This window comes from Mus caroli, chromosome 15, assembly GCF_900094665.2.
Source record: "Mus caroli chromosome 15, CAROLI_EIJ_v1.1, whole genome shotgun sequence".
In the NCBI taxonomy this organism is placed as follows: Eukaryota; Metazoa; Chordata; class Mammalia; order Rodentia; family Muridae; genus Mus; species Mus caroli.
Window position 1 is genome coordinate 47768576 of NC_034584.1, and position 21061 is coordinate 47789636.

Below are 21061 nucleotides of genomic sequence, written 5' to 3' on the forward strand. Positions count from 1 at the left end.
TCTTTTCTTTCTTTCTTTCTTTCTTTCTTTCTTTCTTTCTTTCTTTCTTTCTTTCTTTCTTTCTTTCTTTCTTTCTTTCTTTCTTTCTTTCTTCCTTTCTTTCTTTCTTTCTTTCTTTCCTGAGACAGGGTTTCTCTCTATAGCCCTCACTGTCCTGGAACTCACTTTGTAGCCAGGCTGGCCATGAATTCAGAAATCCGCCTGCCTCTGCCTCCCAAGTGCTGGGATTAAAGGCATGTGCCACCACTCCAGCTGACAGTGACTTTCTACCTCAGCAGTCATCTCTGTAAGGAGTTGGGCACCTTCTTCTAGATTCTTGCTTTTTTTCCCCCTCTTCCTTCATTCTTACTTTCCTGTTTTTCCCATGTCCCTGCCTATCTTTCTCTTTGTCTTTCCCTGCCCACCACACCCTCTTCCCCATAATTGACTGGCTGTATCTGTTCAGTGGGCACGCTAGGCAGTGGGAGCTCACTGGTGGCTAAGAAGTCTTGCACTCTCTATGAAGACTTAGAGTCAGCCCTGTGGCAGATAGGGTGTGTTTCTTCTTTTATCCTGTCTGCAACACTGGCTGCTGTGGAGTGATGAGGAGAGAGGGGTCAGGCACTATGAAGAGGAGAAGGATCTGTGCAGAGAACATAGTGGGGACAACAAGTCACAGACTGAAGTACCTGGAGGATTTATTAGCTCATGAAGTATACCACTGCTTAGCTGAGATAGAGACATCATGTGCAAATTTCCCTGTGCATTATTTCAAGATTATACATATTCCACTGTAACCTAAGCTTAGCGTTTGGATGAAGTAAGTTGTTCTGGGCATGGTTGGTGTTTAAGTGAAAAGCCTTATGGGAAAATGGTGTCCTTTCACTCTCTCTCTTCTCAGAAGTACATTCTAAGGCGGAGCCCATTTCCACATTGTGAGCTACATAAGTCAATTATCCCAATGCCAATACAAGGATAATGTCCATGCACATTCTTCACTCTTCCTGTGAACAAATAATGTTACCTGTGCTAGCCTTTCTCAAACTATAATGCCAAGAGATATTACGATTACTTTTGACTAAAATGTCTCATGCTGTTTGGTTTTATGAGCACATCCTATAAGCTCTTCTCCTCTTTTTAAATCTCAGGACCTAGCAAGTTCTTTTGTAAATGGCAGGTCACCTCTATGTCTTTTGTGTCAGTGGTGGCAGTGACAGATATTTTAGGAATCGCATGGTACTAGTATTGCTACGACTTAAATGGGGATTGGTAACACAGTACATTTTCTGCAATATTTAGTGCATCTTCAATTACTTGAGTTACTATATGAAGTAACCATAATCAAGATTAGGGAAAGGAAGATAATATGATGAGTGGATAAAATATTCAAAGGCAACAAGAGAGGTGGTTTATGTGAAATCAACGTCCATTTAATTCTTTTGTTTTTCACAATGCTGAGGGTGGACCTCCTGATAGAGACATGCTAGGAAACTCTTTCACTGAGCTTTAACCTTAGCCACACACTTACTTATTCTTATTGTAAAATATTCAAATTTTATCTAATGCTTGTTATGCAGCAAGAAGAAAATGTCCAGTATGGGAATCAAATATTTGGGTTTGTCATTCTTAACTAGCCCCTTCTGTTAGAAGGTTCTCATCTCTCAATCTTTTTGAATGACTTTATTATATTCATGAAAATGTCTCCAATACTTTAGACATTGGTATTATTTAAATGAGGGTGGCCACATTCCCCGTAACAGCAATGATGCTTAAACCACAGTTTCCTGCAAGTAAAACAGATTGCGTCTGTGCAGAAATGGGCCACATCTGTTGTGGACAGAAGATGAAAGATGTAGAAAAGGGTGAAGGGAATAAGAGCCATTAACTACTTACTTTAGAATAAAACTTAAGTTTTGAAAGATTGTTCTAGAGTCAATTCCCTATATGTCAAGCACTAGGCTGTGGTGAACGTTTCTACTCTGGGGTCTTTCAGGCCAGGGGTGACAGGAGGGTGAAGAACAGTTTCAGAAATGGCACTGATGTAACACTTTATCTTCCCAATAGTCTCTAACCCTGTCACAGCCTCCCTGCTGGAAACAAGAAGGTTCCAGAGATTATGATTCATGCCACACGGAAGGATACAGTGAGCTATGTTAGAAGCGATCTTAAGTAATGCTTCTCTTGCCATCATCCATCTTCTCGTACCAAGCTCTTTGAAGACAGTAATTAATAAGCTATATTAAAGCTAAATTGTTCTCATTCCTCAGTCTTGAAGCCTTGCTTCCCCTCCCCCATTTCTTCTTATGAATGTGAGCCATGAGAGTTCCATATTCAATGTCATTCAAACACATCAATGTCTACTGCATGGCTGAACTCTTCTTAAACTTTCCACTAGAGAGTTTGAAATTTCTCTACCTAGCCTTCTTGGCTCACCATGCTCCATTCTCAAGACATTCTCAGGCTCAGAGGGTGGCCCTGGTTCTTCTCCCACACCAGTGTTAGAGTATCAGGAGGTTCGGTTGTCTGCATCCTCTGTCATGCAGACCTTCTACTGTAGAGCCTTATGCTACCCCAAAGCCACCTCAGTTCCCATGACCATGAAGTGGCATTGCTATGTTGATGATATGTTTTTGCAGTTCAGATATCAGTACAAACTGTCAATTCAAAAGCTTACAGAATCACTTTCATGGTGCTCCAGGTGACAAAATCACAGTAGATGGCAGAATGCAGGGACATACAAGGAGACCAGATACTCCACTTCTACAAGGAGACAGGTATGTGCCTATCTTTCCGTGTTACGATTTTAAAAATTACATGATTTATGGGACAGGGAGACTAAAATACTTAGGATGTCTGAAGGTCTGAATTCAATCTCTAGCACTTACCTCACCCATCATAATAAAAGCACCCCATTATTACTGACAAAAAGTACAGATGATTAGAAGAATAAAGATCCTTAACTATATGATAAATTACCCTTAACTATATGATCTTGGGACAGCTACCCCTCCTTCCAGAATGTTAAGATCTACTCTGTAACAATTTGCTAGATATGGTGATTATAGAATGGATAAAAGACAAATATCCACATTTATGTACTCATCACCTATCATATACTTTAAATATATTAGTTCTTTATAATACTTGTGGTCACCTTGTAAGTTATAGATGAATGTGTTACATTTCGAGAGCTTTTCACATTGTACTGGGAGAACACAGCTGCTCACTGAGACACTGTTGTTGGTGGATTTAGTTCCCCAGCCTAGTCCTGAAAAGTTGTCTTAATTTACAAAATATAAGAACACTGTCTAGGATAAAATGGACAAAACAGAACTGGAAAACCCATCTTCCAAATTTAGCTCTGCCAGTCCCAAACAAAGCCCCAGAATAGGGCAAGTCTCCATGTTAGGACTCAGAGGGATCAAAGTGCCATTTCTCAGACTTAAAGGTACAGATTCAGGTTCTGGGAGCAACCTAAGTTCAGAATAAAAAAGCTAAGCACATTCGTGCCGATCTATAACTCCTTGTGCTAAGGTAGGGCAGAGATGCGCACATCCCTTGAGCTCCCTGGTTAGGCAGTAGCTAAATCAGTGAGCTCCAGTTTCAGTGGGGCACTAAACTGAACTAAAAAATAAGGCAGGGAGTGACTGAGGACACTGGTTTCCACATACATTAACACAAGCATGCACATGTACATACATAAGAATACATGCATAGAGATTGACTTATAATGCAAAAACTCATAAGAAAATTTCAAGTCATGTTTAATAAATTACTGGACCCAACAGTACTCACTACTTACAAAGTGAACAACGTAAGCAGTTTAATACATATTCTTTTAAACTACAGAATTCTTTGTTTAACATGTCTTTTAGGATACCTTGGACTCAAGAAGATTCTAAGTATTCAACCCAAAAGTTAGGATATTTCATGCTCAATTCTTTGATAACCTGCTTCATTCATCACTCCTTACTAGGTTATTAATGCTGAACTCCACCAGAGCCTAGGGAATCTCTGAGTTCTCTACTGCATGATCAGACTACTGACACAAGGCCTAGAGAAGTGCCCTACATCCCATGTAATAATGCAGAGAGAAGGTGGTTAGAATCAATGACATTTGTTTTTTGTTATGGACACAGACAAAAAAGGGCCAAATACCCAGCATGCTTCAAAATCAATGCATATAACTCCTGCTGTGTTGGGGGTAAAGATGATAGTGCAGGGGAGAAAGGATAGCTCCCCTCCCCCCCAGAAGCCTGTGATTTCAACAGACACCTTCTACTGGAAAGGTGGTTAAAAGCCACCACAGTAAAAAGAATCATTAACCCAGCCCAATTAACTGATGACCAAACTAAAATGTCAGCACTGCCGAATTCAAGAGACCCAGAGAGATCTTCCTACTAAATACAAATATCTTAAGGTTATGATATCTTAAGGTTTCTTGTCTCTTTCAAAGGATGGTTAATTTTGTGATTCTGGTTCAGTCATTTTCTTTTTATTTCCTCTACTCTACTCTTCACTGAAATGATTATAAGAAATCTGTAAGTCCATAAACAATCACAGCAACCCTGCATTCATTAAATTCACAAATTAGCTTGGAATCTGGGCCTCTCCCTAGGGGGACCCTGCTATCAGGATAGGCCCACCCTTCTTACGTCCATTTCGAAATGGTCAGCCTGAAGGGCCTGCCTGACCAGACTCACCCTCTGGAAAGTGTGTTACTGGTGGAGACTGTTAACAGAAGTCATGACCTTGAAAATACACAGCAAGTTAAATGGTATTCTTCTCACAGCGTTCAAAGCCATATTGAGCAGTGATCCCTTTTTTATTATGTACAGAGCCATTTTTAAATGAAATGCTTTCCTGTGACCTTGCTCACCATTCAGGTAAGCGTTCCACTGCAGGTTGCTTTATTCTGGCATGAGGGATTATTCCATGCTACAGCAGACAGAAATAGCCTAACAACCCAGACAAGAGAGCTGTTAGAGACACCAGCCGTTCCATATACTGGTGTCAAGCACACACCAAGAGCTTTAACCTTTTTCTCTGTCCATTGAAAACACATGAGCACTACCGACAGAAGAAATAAAAGAAGGTGAGGTTGTCCCAGGAGCCGAAATGTTCTGGGCCATTCCCAATCTGCAAACTTAAAAGGGAACTGCAGCATATCCGGAAATGGGCTGAAGTTCACTCATTTCATCCCTGTCTCTTGGGACCATTACCATCCTCTTTATCTGTGACATGAAAGATTAGCCTGTGCTTTCATTATAAAACCATTTTCCCCATCTGGATTTTTGAAGCTCTTATCTTTGGCTTGCCACATCTTACATCAGGTCTCCCTCTACAGTAACAAATGGGCTGGTAGACTATATTTTTGTAGTTCATTCATGTGCTTTCCTTCAGAAATATAATACATGCCTGGCACCATGCTGAATACGCCATCCTAATAGATTGGACTTATTTTGCTTAAAAATATTGAAGATCCTCTTTTTTTGCTTGTATTATCCAGATTCCATGCAGCCTCATAGATATAGAAATGATACATTCCTCATATTATTTCCAAATGGAAGCCATCTTGAGAATGGTAGTAAGAAAATGAATGGATAAACTACTGTACAAAATGGTTTTTTTTCCCATAATTGGCAGGCCTGTTTGAATATCTCACCTCTCTCTCATTTCATTCTACTTCAAAGAAATGGGAAAGCTGTAGCTGACATCATAAGGTTGTATTTAAAATAATGGTGACAATGGCACATGAATGTGGCTAAGGAACAGCACTGAGACGTGAGGAATAAGAAGACCCATTTCTGACTCAAAGGAAAAAACAAGTCCATCTGCCAGAATCCTGCACATTTAGGCAAGGACCAATCACAAGGACTGCAGATTCTCATTTTAGATTCAGTCTGCAAAAGCTGGCTAACTGCTTTTTAAATTCTGAGCAGATTAGAAATAGAAAATTAGTATACATCAATGCTTACAAGAAAATGACAGCTGTCAGCCACATAGGCAGAGTGGGAGGGAAAATCAAAACCATGGAACAAAGACACAGGTCTACAAAGCCATTGAAGCTTAGGGATGCAGGCTTAAGCAAAAATATAGCTTAAGGTATTATGATTGTTACAGCTGGCTTTCTATGGTTATAGTCCAAAAGCTCACATTTAACAGCCTCGAAAGTTAGCAGTATGTTTTAGAAAGACTCATGAGAGTGCTTGAAAGTTAGAATGAATGTTTATGCAGATGAAACTTGGCCCTCCAGGCATGCCATGGGATCTTGAGATATTTTTGGTCATTTCAATTAGTGATGGTGGCACTGAGCATGACAGTGGCCAAACATGGAGGTCAGGAACACTGTATCAGGTCTTACAATGTACAAAATAATCACTTGGAATATAATATCTGAAAATATTAGAACCCAAATATAGATGTACAAAGGTTCAGAAATCCTAGTTTAATGGAATACTATTTGATAATTTGACAAGTTCACTTCTGTTGTGCCTCTCTGCCTTGAGAAGGGAACCAAAACACTTTTGCTTCTCTGTCAAGTACTTTCTACCTGTTGAGGCCCATTTGATACCATCTGATCTTCACAATAACATTACAGCTGAGGAGGAGAACACAGTTTCTACTTTAGAGATGAGAGCTAAATGACAGATGAGCTAAGCAACACTTCTTTTTTTATTATTATTATTTTTAGTTAGGTTTTTTCTTCATTTACATTTCCAATGCTACCCCAAAAGTCCCCCAACCCCCTCCCCACTTCCCTTTCCCCCACTCCCACTTCTTGGCCCTGGCATTCCCCTGTACTGAGGCATATAAAGTTTGCAAGACCAATGGGCCTCTCTTTCCACTGATGGCCAACTAGGTCATCTTCTGACACATAGCAGCTAGAGAAAAGAGCTCCAGGGGTACTGGTTAGTTCATATTGTTGTTCCACCTATAGGGTTGCAGACTCCTTTAGCTCCTTGGGTACTTTCTCTAGCTCCTCCATTGGGGGCCCTGTGATCCATCCAATAGCTGACTGTGAGCATCCACTTCTCTGTTTGCTAGGCCCCGACATAGCCTCACAAGAAACAGCTATATCAGGGTCCTTTCACCAAAATATTGCTAGTGCATGCAATGGTGTCAGCATTTGGAGGCTATTATGCATCCTTAATCATGAGGAAAATTCAAATCAAACAACCCTGAGATTCCACCTCACACCAGTCAGAATGGCTAAGATCAAAAATTCAGGTGACAGCAGATGCTGGCGAGGATGTGGAGAAAGCAGAACACTCCTCCATTGTTGGTGGAATTGCAAGCTTGTACAACCACTCTGGAAATCAGTCTGGTGGTTCCTAAGAAAATTGGACATAGTACTACTGGAGGATCCTGCAATACCTCTCCTGGGCATATATCCAGAAGTTGTTCCAACCGGTAAGAAAGACACATGCTCCACTATGTTCAAAGCAGCCTTATTTTGAATAGCCAGAAGCTGGAAAGAACCCAGATGCCCCTCAACAGAGGAATGGATACAGAAAATGTATTTACACAATGGAGTACTACTCAGCTATTAAAAAGAATGAATTTATGAAATTCCTAGGCAAATGGATGGACCTGGAGGGCATCATCCTGAGTGAGGTAATCCAATCACAAAAGAACTCACATAATATGTACTCACTGATAAGTGGATATTAGTCCTGAAACTTAGAATCCCCAAGATACAAGATACAATTTGCAAAACACATGAAACTGAAGAAGAACAAAGACGAAAGTGTGCATACTTGTCTCCTTCTTAAAATTGGGGAAAAAACACCCATGGAAGGAGTTACAGAGACAAAGATTGGAGCTGAGACAAAAGGATGGACCATCTAGAGACTGCCATACCAGGGGATCCATCCCATAATCAGCCTCCAAACGCTGACACCATTGCACACACTAAGCAACACATCTAACGATGGGTAAATATTCTGAGTCCCCTTTCAGTGCCCATTCCCCAAAGCTATACTTGAAATCTATTTAATTTTAGGCCAACAATAATAATTGAAACATTATCAGTTGTCAATGCATATCAAGTTAAATTTGGAAAAATAAAAATGGAGGTTTTGGCTTAGGTACAGAAGTTCCCTTGTTCATTGGTTTAGACAAGTTCCAAGGAGCTTCTGAACACCTAGCCTGTGTCACCTGATAGTCTACGTGCTGGTACATGTGGTGAACAAGCAATATCTTCTCTTAGGAGGTTTGTGTGTCAGAAATATTTCACATTATGTTACTAAACCTGTAATGGGTTATATTCTCCTCCAATCCAAATAAAATGCCATGGAAGTCTAAGCTCTACCCCTTAGAATCTATTTCGTGCATGATTTCTTTCTTTCTTTGTGTGCTGCACACATGTGAATATGCGAGTGTTTGAGTCTATGTCGAGGCATGAGGAGGGTGTCATGTATCTCCTTCTATCATTCTCTGCTTTATTGCCTTGAGACCATGTCTCTCACTGAGCTGGAAACCGAGGCTGTCTGCCTAGCTAGCTCTCTTTTTGGACCAGCCTATCTTCCCATACCAGTGCTATCTGGGCTTATAGACAAATGCTGGTATGCATGGCCATACTAAGATTTTATGTGGCTCTCAGGCCCTCATAAGTGCAGAGCAAGTGCTTGTACCCATAGAGGCATTCCCCCAGCCCCTGTATCGCTGATATCTAAGCAAACGATGCTTGTGTGATCTGTATATTAATTGTTACTTCTGCCCCTCATTGTATTTTCTCCATCTCTTCCCAGCACCCAGAAAACTTGTTCTCAACTTTGAAGATCTATAATACTAGAGCAAGTAGCTTTATGGTCTGAGATATTAAAAAACAAACAAATAAACAAAAAAAATCCTTTTGTTTGGGACTGGAGAGATGGCTCTGCAGTTAAGAACACTGATTGCTTTTCCAGAGGTCCTGAGTTCAATTCCCAGCTATCACATGGTGGCTCACAAACATCTGTAATGGGATCAGATGCCCCCCTTCTGGTGTATCTGAAGACAGCAACAGTGTACTCACATAAAATATATAAATAAATCTTTAAAAAAAAACCCTTTTGTTTGTTTGTTTGCTTCTCTCTCTCTCTCTCTTTCTTTCTATATATGCATACACATGTGGGCATGAATGTGCACACACCAAGTTTGTGTGTAGAAATCCGAGGCCAGTTTGCAAGGGTCAGTTTGCTCCTTCTACCCCATGGATCTTGGGCATTGAACTCAGGTCAACAGGCCTGGCAGTAAGACCCCTATGCGCTGAGCCATTTTCTGTCCCATGTCTGAGCCCTTACATTTCTTTATAGGCATCACTATTTTAACTACAGTTATAGAGCATACTTATTAACTGGTTTCTATGTGTCTGTCTTACCATTAGGCCTATAGATCTTGAAGCACTTGTGCTGGGCTCCTCTCCTTGTCCTTTCTAGTTCCAGTCTCCACTGTGTACCTGATTCAATGTGCTAACTGACAAGCTAGTCAGGATTTACCAATGAGAAATCCTAGCAGGTACTTCCAGAAAGCAGAGGGGAAGTGATAACGCTTTAGGGGGGTCTCGTCCCCATTGAGATATATTTGCCCTTCCCCTTTTTTATTTACGCTACCATGGTTTCAGATCTGTGCTGCTATTTTCCTTTAGCTTCTGTACCACCTCCTGGCCATCACCTAAACACAGCCCAAATATTAGCAATATGACACCTTCTTTTAGCTGTCCTCAAATTATAGAATTGAACCATGTTTTCATTTTCCTCTTGGGATAGTCTTATTCTATGCAGTTTTCCAGGGGTCTGACAAAGGGCCTGTCTGCCCAAGAGGATGCTAAGTAAGTGATTGTTAAAAGTGTGAATGAATGAATACAGATGCTACAATCAAACTTTTATCAGATTTTGAGTTTTTTGTGGGTGTCAAAGATGCAGTCATCAAAGACTTCGGCTTCCTCAGAAGCAGAGCATTGCTCTGTGAACTCGGCTAGACACAGTGCTACTTATTAGCATCGCTGTTCTTTGTCATCCTCACCTTCCCAGTCAAGAGAAGAAGGGGATGCCTGGACTCTTCCCCTAGAGCATCCACCAGTTCTTCTTTTGAATTCTTCATCACTAGCCTCAAACACAAACAGAATCAAAGCCTGATTCTTCTGTCCTATGGAAGCCCCGGTCAGAAAACTCCCACCTCTGAGGATACATATAATGACAGCTGGCTAGACAAGAGAGGAGAAAAAGAAATTCAACGAGACTCATTTCAGTAAGAGCTTTCTATCAAAGGGAGTATGACACATGAAAAAGCACCCGGCCTCAGAGCCTTTCTCTTGGATCCTCCGTGGTAGCTGCATTTCCTAAGTTGGCAAATGCCTGCTGTTAATGTGAAATTGGTTTCAGTTTAATTTGTCAACCCAGAACACCCATTCTTATATTTTTTTCGGTAGCTATTACTGTCCACAGTTAGCACTTTTCCATGTTGTCAGTTACTGCAGAGTTAACAGTCATCACAGCTACTGACGATTTGTGCAGCTTTTGCAATAGGTGACAGGTCCTACATTGGGTGGGCACTTTTTGAAATCTATCTTTGTGAGAATACTATGAAGTAGACATTAGTCCTGTCCCATTGCACAGGGGAAAGCTGAACTTTGTAGAGGTTTGTAAGGTTTTTATTGTTGTTGTTGCTGCTGCTGGTGGTTTTTATTGTTTGTTTTTTGTTTCCTTTTTAAGGCATATTAACTCTGAAGTACCAGGGTATAACTACATTTCTTCTGGTCAACAGCCCCTGGCATCCAGTATCTGAGACAGACATATTGAACAGAGGAATACCTGAATTTTCAGTCATTATATACCAGCTCATTGCTGCAGACATATTTGATATTTTTTATTAGGCTTCCTTGGGAGATCCTGTCACTTCTTGCTACAAATGGGGTGGAGGCTGGGGCATGCCAAGGAGAAAGGCAAAGAGGAAAAGAACAAAAGAACAGCAACTGAACAACACTTCAAAGGTCAAGTGGTTTCTGCTTGGCAATGAAACAACATTTATATGTGTGCTAAGTCTAAGCAGTGTTTCCCTCTAAGAGAGAAAGCAAGCTCACGGCCCACGCTAACTTGGACGTGTCTTTAAGTGTTACCCAGCTCCTAATATATTACAGAGAAACTACAATGAGAACAGATGGGAAGCATAAAGCAGATGCAGAGCTGAAGTCTAAATAGAGATGAACAATTCTTCAGTTAACAATAAGAAAATGAGGTGGCGGTGCAGACGACACAGAAAAGGAGTCGTTTACAAGGGAGACAAGTGACTGGCAAAGTCAGGTTTACACAGATGAACACCACAGGGATGCATTCTGGCTACATGGAATGGTACCTACTCAGGTTTTCTTGAGGTTAAAATTGGCCTAACAGGGTCTTCTCAGATGGAAAGCTCCAAGAAATCAGGAACCATTATGGCCACAGCATATTAGAACACATACTACCCAAGGAAGGCCTTCTAGATCGCGGCATGGTTAATGCATGTCCTATCCTGGAAGGAGGTACTTTGATATTTTAAGCACATCAGACACAGTAAAGGTGTCATTTCTTGTGACAAATTAACTTCATTTCATCACTTCCATTTTTATAATTAAAAACTTGCTTTATGGATATTTTCAGTCATAGGAAATAAGGTAGAATAGTCCTGATTTTACAGGTTCCCTCACCTAGGTTCCGTGTCTGTTTACTAACATCTGCTTCTTCTGTTTCCTGTTCTTTTTCTTGCTATCTGAACTCAGTCGTGTTTAAATTTTCTTTACTTAGAGTCCCCACTTAAGAAAACATGTCTTCTCTTGGTAGCTTCTCCTGGTGGTTCAAAAAAAGCTAAGTGCTTAGTACAGAAGCCTGCAAAAGCATGAGATAAACGTGGGCTATAATTAGGTTAAAAAAAAGATTTATTTTTTTAATGATTTTGTGTGTATGACTGTGAGCCTGCATGGGTATGTGTGTCCCATGTACATGCAGGAGTTCACAGGAGTCCGAAGAGTTTTTACGATGCCCTTGATTGCAGTTACAAACAACTGTGGGTTATCATGGGAGTGCTGGGAACCAAACCCAAGTCCTTTGCAAGAGCAGCAAGGGCTGAATGGCTGAGCCATTGCTCCAGCCCCCACAGATCATAATTTTTATGCACAGATACATGAAAACACAACAGAAGACATGAGATGATGGAACTTTGCCTGTAAGTTGGAGTGGAACAAACCAGAAATTGGGAAAAATCAGGTTTTTTCTATTTCTCCATCCCTCCCTCCTTGGTCCCTACTCTCTCTGTCTTTCTTTTTCACTTATTCTTCCTTCCTTCCTTCCTCTCTCTGTCACTTTCTGTCTTTCTTTTTCTCTTTCTTTCTTTCTTTCTTTCTTTCTTTCTTTCTTTCTTTCTTTCTTTCTTTCTTTCTTTCTTCCCTTCCTTCTTTCCTTCTTTCCTTCTTTCTTTCCTTCCTTCCTTCCTTCCTTCCTTCCTTCCTTCCTTCCTTCCTTCCTTCTTTCCTCTCTCTATCTCTCTCTCTCTCTCTCTCTCTCTCTCTCTCCCTCTCTCTCTCTCTCTCTTTCTTTCTTTCTCAGTTCCAACATTGTCTTAACTACCAGCTATTAAGGAATGTGAAACTCTACTGACACACATTTTTCCTGAAAGTAGATAACAGAACACTTCTTAAACACATACACATACATCATGGAAAAATAATCTACCAGAGAACCAATCCTTATGTTTATAGTTGGCTTTTTAGTCACAGTATTTCTTGGAAAGATGGGGGGAAAGTTCAGGAAATAGCTAACAAATCACTATTGCTAGTTTCTAAAAGCTACATCTTTCTAGTAAAGCTAGAGATATTACAAAGTAACTCCAGTGAACATTGAGTCCCCTGTGTGTGTGTGTGTGTGTGTGTGTGAAAACTCAATGGGAGAATGTTATATGTAGATCCTACATTTCTATCATAACCTGAATGCTGTATCATGGTGTATGCTCAATACAAGCCACAGTGGCCATGGTGATATTGAAGAGAGTTGGATTTGGCTGTAAGGCAGCAGAGATGGCAACAGTTTTCAGTATAGTTGCTGACATGGAATGCATAGACAGTCTCAGAATGTTCCCACAAACTTTAATGACACCTACCACCACCCCTCTTACTAACCATGAGGAGATGGCTTTAATTATGTAATTAATAATGGAGACTTCCTTTACTCTGTAAGATACGTAGCATATTCCACTACCACTGAAATAGTTACACTCTGCTGTTTTGAGACATATTTCAATTTTATGTCTAGCTCCAAATTCAACTCTCAGGCAGTTTTTTTGTTGTTTTGTTTTGTTTTGTTTTGTTTTGTTTGTTTGTTTTTTGATTTTTGTTTTTGTTTTTGTATTTTTGAGTTAGGTATTTTTCTCTGTATATCCCTGGCTTTCCTGGAACTCACTCTGTAGACCAGGCTGGCCTTAAACTCAGAAATCTGCCTGCCTCTGCCTCTCAAGTGCTGGGATTAAAGGCGTGCACTACTACTGCTCAGCCTCTCAGGCAGTTTTTTAAAGAACACCTGCAAGAGCCAACAGGCTCCTCCAGGATCCATAGTTATTCATGCATATGTCAAATGGCTTCTGAGTAGCCACCCCCAGTGGCTCCTTCATTCCTACCATCACCTTTACACCATCAGAGGTGCCTGTATAATACAGTCACAGACTCAGCTTCTTCGGACTCCTTTCCTTCCCAGTTCCACTGAAAGTTATTCTCCAACATCTGGCCATTTTTTTCCCAAACGGCATGTACTTCGACTGACCCCCCCTTTTTTTTAATCATACATGTAGCTGTTTATGAAATGACTATCTAATAGACTGCCCTTTAATGACACAAATGATCATGTATCGGAGTATGTATTTATTTTGAAGGATAAAAGGCAATCTTCAACAACAACAGCAAGAGCAAGAGACACAGCCACAGCCACAGCCACAGCCACAGCCACAGCCACAACAATACAATCAGCAAACATTTTATAATACTGAGGGACTCATTACAAAGTCACGTAGACACTCTGAACTGGTTTTTGCCTAAAGCTGATGAGGATAACCGCTGGAATAAAGCATAGCATTGTGGCCATATACAAGAGTGAAGTGAGGGAAGGTGGAAGGATGAAGGAGGAAAGAGTATAGCAGATGTGCTGGAGCAAAAACTGGAGTATCTGGGAGCAGACTCAGCAACTGCTCCATCTCATGTCCCTTCCCAGGAGTAAGAGACACCAAAGATGACATTTCCCTCAGTTGAAGAACTTAAGGAGAAAGCAAGGAACCATTATCACGCATCTGCCAGTATAGCAAGCTGAAGTCAAGGCGTGACTGTCCTTTGTAGAAAGGAAGAAGCCATGGAGAAAGTAAATTAATTCAGAAAGTAACTTCCTGTGACCTCTGCATGATTGCTCCTTACAATGCCACTGTGAGTTCTAATAGTCTAAAAGGGCAAGGCTCAGTGATGTCGCTCAGTTACTTGCAATGGTGATTACCTGAGGGAGTGAAACAGCACAGCATGGGGGCATTTTCATAATGAGAACATCCTGAATCCAGTTATCCAGGCACTATCATCACCACTAAGCTTGGTAAGTATTCCCAACTCTCCTTAGAACCTGTACATCTTCAAAACATCCACAACTGTCTATTTGATTAGAACTTGGCCAGACAGCTCCAGGTGGCTAATTGGTAAAGCAATAGCTCAAAGAGTATTCGTCTTTAATTATGGGCATTTGACATCTTTATGTAGGTTTTATGTGATATTAAATGCATTTTCACTAGACATCCATTGAAGCCATATGGCAGCCTCGAATATGTAGAACAAATTTGGCACAATGAAGCATTCTTTCTCTTTTTTATATAGAATGGTAAGATGTACTATTAAGGGCACGTTTTTACAAGTTGAGGCTGAGAATTTAGGACTCTAGCCAGTGAAGACAACCTTTACGAAATGCTGAAGGGGGAATAAAGGTGAATAAAGAGACAGAATCCAAAGGGTCCAGAGGAAAGATATCCAGAGTTGACTTTATTACTAAAAAGATCCTCCAAAGCATAAAATACAGAGCATTTTGTGTTTGTCTTTGATTAAACCCAGTAAATCAGTTGGAACCCAAAGTTTTATCTTTCTATCCATTGAACACTCATCGTTATTTAGAATTGATTTAATAGATGATACAAGTAGACTTACAAAAGGCTCAAGAACACTTAAGCGGTGCGTGAATGGGCAGCAGAGAGTCCTTGATTCACGTATATATAAACTTTACATACAGGACTTCTCTGAAGATAAAGTCTACAGCTTTGCATGACAATTAAGAAATTCATGGTTGAAAAAAAGTGTTAACAAGCTATACCTAACCCTCAAGAGACTGGATGTGGAGCAGTTAGAGGGTGGATGTGAGGAGTGGGGGAGCATGGGGAATAGAATATGGAGTGTAAAAAATAAATTAAAAATAAAATAAAATTTTAAAAAAGCCAAACAAACAAGCTCACTTTGTATCTAAGACTGTAAGCCATCTTGTAGTATCAGATACTAGAGGACCTGATATAAGTTCTCACCTGTGAAAATGGCTACTAAAAAATAGACAACTGAAGAGGGTTAGTGTGGACTGGGAGAGTAAGAGCCATGGTACACTGTGCTGAGAATGTAGCAGGGTACCCAAAATGGAAAATAATGCGGACACTGTGTAAAAATTAAAAATAAAAATACCATATGACATGCAGTGTCATTTCTGGGCACATGTCCAAAGGATATGAAGTCAGGTTGCTCTCTCATGCTTATGGCTGCCTTTCCAATAGTCAAGATAAGTAGGTGTCCATCAATGGGTGAACAGATAAAGACGATGGATTATATTCATTCAAGAAAGAAAAGAAGAAGACATTAGAAAAGAAGAAAACATGATGAATCTGGAAGATAGTATACTAAGTGAATTAAAACAGACAAAGGAAGATAGACACTGCATGATTACAGTTACATCTGGAATCTAAGCCCCGTGAGTATCAAAATAGTAGCAAGAAGTGAGAGGAGGGTACACGAGATATGGGCCAAAGGGTATATATCTTTCAATTAGATCGAACTCAGAAGTGAAAGATATATTGTATGGGGACTCTAGTTTATAAAATCCACCTGAAACTTGAAGTAATCTTACTGTAAACATTCATTTGTAAATTGACACATAAACTAGTTTGATTTAGCCATTCCACAGTGTACAAGAATAACAAAAATGTTACACATCATAAACCTATACAATTTGTATTTTAAAACTAAAAGAAATGAAAATAAGAAAATCAGAGAGTCCAATGTTTAGGAATGTAAAACATCATAAAATGTAATCCACTGATAAAATAGTTGGCATCTTCCTCCATTCCACTGCCTGTAAAAGGCAAGTACCCTGTTCATTTTGAAGGTGGCGGGTAGGTTGATTTGCAAACACAAATGGAGTTTTTGAGAGTAAGTATGCTTTCCTCTTTATAATGTCAAACATTGTCCCAAAGCTCCATAACCAAGAGTGGAGGATAATTAAAGCATTGACAACTGAGGTGCTCTGAGAAAGCCATGCCATTGGCTTCCTACCACTCATAAGGTATGGTGCATTATCTCTTCAGTGGCAGCAGAGAGCCCACTTCAGTGGCAAGTAAAGGGAAGGTACTTGCTGGAGAAGATGCCAAGGTGAGGAGGATGCCTGGTTTCTCCTTGCCTTTGGATATTGAGACAAACTCTTGCTTATCAGTCTTTTCAGTACATTTCCATTTATTTTTATTAACTAACTTAAAACTCTTATTGCATTGGACAATGTATAAACACTTGCCTTTTATTTTATGAATATATTTTAATACATAGGCCTACCACTTAAAGAAGAGAATGTCTCTACAACACACACACACACACACACACACACACACACACACACACACACACACACACATACACACACATACACACACATTGATGATATATATTTCCAAAGCTGGAAATGCCTCCCAACAATTCTAACAAAAATTGTTGCACTCTCATTCCCTTTTGATCTAAACATAGTCTGTTTTATTAAATTGACACTTGGTATAAGCAGTGTCTTACCTATTTGGCACAACTATTTTTCTAGGAAATAATGATCCTGACTTTTAATTTGTTCAGTTTTTATTTTTGAAGTCTCTGTCCCTCTCTCTTTCAAGCAACTCTGTTCTCATACTCCACTAAAGCCATCTTACAGCAGTGTTGATCTCAGCCATGCCTCATGGACCCTATTTCCAGAGACCTTGAATTTTTTTTTTCAGTTTGATGCATAATATTCATTGTCAACACGACTGGACTTAGGGTTACACTAGAAAACAGTGGCATAGGCATGTCTGAATGGTTTTCCTAGTAAAAATTTAACTGACACAGGAAGACCTGCCTTTTCTGTGGCTCAGTCTATGGGCTTGGCATTGGACTGAATACAAAGGGGGAGAGCTGAGCCCCAGCATTCATGACCTGTGTCCCGCCTGTGGATGTGATATGGAGGTATATTCCCTGCTGGTCTGCTTCCCAGCCTTATGGGCTGTGCTCTCAAAGCATGAGTTAAAATAAACCTTCTTTCCTTGAATTGCATGCTGTAAGGAATGTTGGTCACAACAATGAGAAAACCAACCAATACATTCAGAATAAAACTTCAGCAACTATCCTTAATAAATGGGGTGGGTGAGAGCATTTTTGAAATTGGACTGTTTCTCACACTTTCTAACCAGAATCTTTATTTTGGCTCTAATATTCTGATGTATTTTTCAAGGATTCATTTTGCAGCTCCTCAGTTAAAACAAAAAATGGTGCGCGCGCGCACACACACACACACACACACACACACACACACACAAGATAAAATAAAGAAATTTAAACAAAGAAATAAAATTTTATACTGTCATCTTTCTGGTTTCTGTGTCTGGGTGGGTGAATGTAATCCTTTAACACTCTCTCTGCTGTTCCATCTCTCTCTTTCTCTGTCCCTCTCCTTCTCCCCCCCCCCCACTCAAATATAGAAAGAACTCTCTTTTCAATCTGCTTTTCCTTTAGAGAGTCTAACAGAAATCAATATATACAGAAACCCAGGCAAATACTTTAAGCGGGCATTTTATCAACAGCTCTTTATAAGACAATAGCCGACACATGCTTATGTGTAACTTATTGGTGGAGTAAATGAGGCCCATTCTGCCTCAAGCAAGTCATTTGCCAGGTGGATCCAGACACCGAATATCTTAAGCCCCAGCCCTCTTTTCACTTAACCCTCCTCCTTTTAGGCTTGTGTACAGCATTGCCTTTTTGGTAGTCTATAGCTGCTTTTAAGTCCCAAATACCTGAGAATTGCCTCAGTCAATCAATACCTTTTGTCATGCTCTATTACAGCTGATCAATATGGACAAGGATGCAATGAGGTGGAAGCAAGATGTTTTATTCAATCAAGTTTTTGGTCTCTTTTATTGATCTGGATGTTTTAGTAGTGTTTATAAAACTTCTATATCCCTCTCATCTAGTTTGTTTTCTTCTAGCTAGTAAGAATTGTTTTTATAGGAACATCTGCAGGTACCATTCTTCATGCAGATTGAAGTCATCAGTGTCAACTGATGCATATTCCAGATTTACTTTCATTGTTTGAGCAACATGGGATAAGATCACCACTCATGTGAGTATCTCTTATCTGTTAAGTGGAAGTTGTTGAGGCTCACAAACTGGAATTCTGTGAGTATTCTGTGCTCAGTAGACATACTCAGTGTAGCTGCTGTGATAAAAACAATTAAGGGTGGGGAAAGACAAACATTGGATGTTTTTTTTTCTTATATGTTGATGCTAGCTTTTAAGCTTTCAAAGTGCATGCTATAATCTGAATAACCATAGAGGTTATGTACTTAGTAAGGAATCAGGTGTGAGGTAAGGATCTGCTCAGGAAGGAGAAATAGAATATAGTGTTACAGAGAGACAAAGGGGAAACTAGAATATGAAGATAAATATGGGTGGAAGTGAGAAAGAAGGGTAATGGAGGGACTCGGGGCGGGGGGGACAACTAAGACTAATGATCATTTGAAAAACCACATGGAAACCTACTTCTATAGAAGCTTATGTGAATATACATATATGTCTTTATATATATTCACATATATTCACATATATACATATATATTCATATATACATATATACATATATTCATACACACACATACACACACATATATGAATGGAATCTAAATGGAATCACCAAATAATAGAGGAGATGATACCTCAGCTAAGCATCTTATTCCACAAAGTTAAACGTCAATTGTCAGAGATGGGTTACATTTTGCTGGTTAAAGGGGTCCCATGGAAATGCCCAAACACATCAGGCTCTTGAGAAGGCTACTGGTTGCTCTCTACAATGTTATGGTAAAGTCCTATTGTTGAACACAACACTTACTGACCTTCTCAAACATGGAGAAATTACATTGGTACTGAACTCAAAGTTTTACCCCTACCAACCGTGTTTATTTTATTGGACAGTACTTTATTTACATGATACTGACAGAGGACGTTAATTTTCAATAGCACCCAGATATAAACCCTAGAACCTTTAACAGTGATCTGCCTGATAAAATATACTGGTGTAACAGTATCACAAATATTATAAGGCTAATCAACCACTTTTAAGAAACTGAATTTAAGGCCCACTCCATGGGATGGAACTTACAGCTGACATTCCTAAGTGGCCAGAAATCTGTCGCTAGATAGGTATTGTTACTAGATATTACTTCTTCTGATTAAGGAGCATAGCAATAAAATGGCCCCTAATGGCACATTGCTACACCCATAGATTAGGGTTCAATCTCTATCTGAGAAACTTCTTTCTGCAGCAAATCAGTCTCAGACTACAGCTGGATAATGCCCAACTTTGGAGCACTCAGTACTAAACGGAATGTCCTCATCAAAGACCTTCCCTCAAGGCTGATCTATGTGGAAAAGGAGGAGGGCAGATTTTTTTTTTAAGAGTCAGAGGTAGGGGATGACTGTGAGGAAACTGTATATTTCAGATGCAACAGGACTGATGCATGAACTCACATCACAGAACTCACAGAGACTGTGGAACGTGCCCCTTGGGAGGCCCCTTGTCCAGGAGTAGTTGGCCAACACAAAAGGACATCAATGGTATCTTTTGTGACTCTTTGTTTCATTTATTTTTCTTTGCCATTTTTTTTTGTCTTACTGCTTTTTTGCTTGTTTGTTTTGATTGTCTCTAATGGTTTTGCCTTTTTTTTGGTATGTGTTTCTTGTTACTTAGTTTTTGAAAGATACAGGAACAAAAAGAACACAAAGTTGGCTGGGTGGGGTGAGGAAGAGGAACTGGGGAAGGGAGAAACATGATCTACATATACTGCATCAAAATTTTTTCAATAAAATTCTTTTTAGGGGAGAGACTATTTTTAGTAGTGGTAGCAAGAGAGGCAAAACTTTAGCAAAATTATTGATACTTATTGTAGAATAATGACCGGGATGATTAAAAAACTCCTCTGAGCTGTCTGTCCTCAAATGTATTTGTATTTTTTTTTTCAGCAAGACTATATTTTTTCATATTGCCTTTGCAGTAACTTCTTTTGAGGTTACAGATCCAGCAAATAATCTAAATAAGAATTCTGGAATTAGAAGCCACAGGTTCACTGCATAGCCATCTAAAATGGAATAGAAATGTAGAAAATGAATGGAGTGACTTTCAAATTGTGTTTCTCAAATTATCAGCAGCACCAGCTATACCATACCTTGCTCCTGCTTACCCTGGACATTTGTCATATTTACTTTGTGAATTTCCACAAGGTAGGATGGTCTTTTCTTAATAGCTAAATGTTTATTTGGATGAACATTTTTATTTTGTAGCACATTGGGATGGAAACATCACTCCTTTGGGGTTTTCTTGGGGGAGTTAAGGAGTCACAAAACACATTCTGTAGAGACTTGTACTATTCATGGTTTATAAAACACTCTTTCTTAGCAATCTCTTCAACATATCTTTGGCCAAGTCCTAGGTTGCATACTTGACTTTATGATTCAGCATGCAGCAGTGACCTACATCCCGAATCACAACAGAACACAACCCATAGCAAA

General features: G+C 39.7%; 1 protein-coding gene across 4 annotated transcripts in view; it reads right to left on the bottom strand.

The window, feature by feature from the left end:
• Samd12 (sterile alpha motif domain containing 12) overlaps positions 1–21061 on the bottom strand; it is a 439438-nt gene that overhangs the window by 68031 nt on the left and 350346 nt on the right. The window lies entirely within an intron of this gene.